The sequence below is a fragment of the Trachurus trachurus genome (assembly GCF_905171665.1).
Source record: "Trachurus trachurus genome assembly, chromosome: 21".
Lineage (NCBI taxonomy): Eukaryota > Metazoa > Chordata > Actinopteri > Carangiformes > Carangidae > Trachurus > Trachurus trachurus.
The window spans coordinates 33,521,491-33,523,997 of record NC_139899.1 but is presented as its reverse complement, the minus strand read 5'-3'; the positions used below and the strand labels follow the sequence as shown (position 1 = coordinate 33,523,997).

The following is a 2,507-nucleotide window of genomic DNA, read 5'->3' as shown; positions in this document are numbered from 1 at the left end:
TTAAAACTAGGGATCTACCGAATCCTGATTTTTGGGGTTCTGCCAAATACCGAATACCAAATCCTACTCCCATCATCAGCCCACACAGTAAACACATTAGAAATGCAGCAAACATCACAGAGTATGTTTTCTTCAGTCATCAAGCTTGCAGACTTTATATTTAGTTTGTGACAACGACAGTGACGCTGGCTGTGCTGAGAGTGCTTTGAGCTGTGTCGTTCAGGGAGTCATGTAATCCCTGGCAGCATCATTACGTTGACGTGCGTAGGGTTTGGTTCGGTTGATCTTCTAAAGTTCAGCAGAAACCGAACCCCATCAAAAAGCCCAAAGTTCAATGAATCCAAAACCAAAACCTGGATTTGGTACATCCCTACTTAAAACTACATCTATGTCAAATCAATCATACTGGTTAAAGGTGGACTTCAGGTTAAACAGGAAGTAGACGTCCACAGAAAATGGTCGTAATACATCTGTGAATAAAGTGATTTCACTTTTGGATTTTTTAGACATTTTCCAATATTTCTAAGAACATGTGTTCAGTCTGTCATTCGGTTATATCTCTGGAGTGTAGATTGAAATTAGGCTTAGTCGACAACACATTTAACTTAAATTCGATTTTATTTCAATAAAACACACTGATATCGGCCTAAAGCTGCAGACTGAGGCTACAACTTAATACACCTACACCCTTTTCAGAATATGACATGAAGCTTTTCACCACTAAGATTAGACACCTAACTATTTCCCTGTCACATGAATGTGATTTATTCAATGTAGTGTTTTTATTCTTAATTAAAGCCATTATTTACAGGTGCAGCACTGTTATAATAAAACAATATGGTCTATAAATGTGAAAAATGACAACCTTGTTGATCACTTTATGACCATTAAAAACCAATAACAATAATCAGACCATTTTGCCTGAACAGAACAGCTTCTTCAGGTGTTTATGAATTTCTTTCATTTTCAGTCCATATATGATCGGATTAAAGAGCGGATGATAAATTACAATCTGTAACGCCATCAACAAACGTACAGTTTTGGGGAAATCAGTTTCTATTCTCAGTAGAAGTACATCATACATACTCAGACAGGTGAAGTTTATCAGGACCAGCAGGTGAGGTAAACAGGTCTGTGCAGCTTTTGTCCTCACTTCTCTGCAGCTGTGATAAGACAAGATGAATATCCTGGTGTATGTGGACAGTATGAAGAGCACAGGGAAAAGGACAGCAGTCACTAAAATCACCAAACCATATATATTCAGCAGCACTGACCTCACACAGTGAAGTTTATAGACTGTGCTGTTACAAACTATTCCTTTCAAAGTAAAGTTACACAGTTTTTTATTGGCATTCAACACAGTTGGTACTGCAACCTGACAAGCAGGCAGAAGCCAAGCAAAGAGCAGTAAAATGCTGACGTTTGTTTTTGTCATGATAGTTGGATATTGCAGAGGTTTACATATAGACACATACCTGTCATAGGCCATGGCTGACAACAGTAAGAACTCTGAACCGGCCAGAGAGTAATATATAAACCACTGAAAGAGACAAGCTGAGTAAGATATGACCTGTCTCTCAGACAAAACGTCAACCAGCAGCTTTGGGTAGATTGCTGTGCTGTAAAGAACAGAGTTCAGTAACAAAGCTGCGATGAAAATGTACATGGGCTCATGAAGGTTTCTGTGAATCACAATAAGGTACACAATAGTAGAATTACTGCAGATAATCAGAGTGTATGCTGTAAACATGATGACAAAGTAGAGGTATCTGTGTTTGGTCACATCCACGTAGCCATCAATAATAATATAAGTTACATTCAGTTTATTTTCCATTGAGGATGTTATCATACTACACACTGTGTATGGCAGACTGACTCGGTTACCTGGCCTTGACGTGCTGTTTCCTGCAGTGTTTTCACATACAGGTACAACTGTTTGGTCCAGTCTGTTGTTTTTATCAAATGTATTCACCCTCCATGGACCCCTCATTAAACCTCCCACCCAGAGCTTCCATCATGTCAATAACATAAAACCCTCGAGGCATAAATCAATGGCATCCTGTCTAATCTAATACAATAATCAACGTTTCATTTTTTCAGTAAGTTGACAACTTTCCATCACCTGAAAACATGATGAGAGTTGTTTCTGCTGGTCCAGTGATGCAGCCGAGGATAGATTTTTAAAAGAAAGATGTATAGTACAATGTATAGTGTCTAGTATACGTCTCCAAAAACATTGTAGACTACATTTCCCACAATGCTATTAATCCGTTCTTTTTTTTTTTTTTCATGTAATCACACTGAATTGGTGTTTTGTTTAACTTGTGCAACACATCTTTCTGTCCATGTGTACAACAAACTCCACACCATAAAGACCAGTGCAGCTATAATACTGATGACATCACTATGACATCATCAGGGCCATTTTCACTGACTTTGTCAAGTCTGAGAAAATTCAGAAAAGCAAAGAAACCCTCACTACCACATTAGCTGGACTGGACTGAGAC

General features: G+C 38.4%; 1 pseudogene across 1 annotated transcript; it reads right to left on the bottom strand.

Annotated features, from left to right (window-relative positions):
• Positions 1-966: 966 nt before the first annotated feature.
• LOC311004606 (olfactory receptor 13C2-like) lies at positions 967-1,834 on the bottom strand (annotated as a pseudogene). The gene has a single exon. The product of its transcript is annotated as an olfactory receptor 13C2-like (transcript).
• Positions 1,835-2,507: the final 673 nt, after the last annotated feature.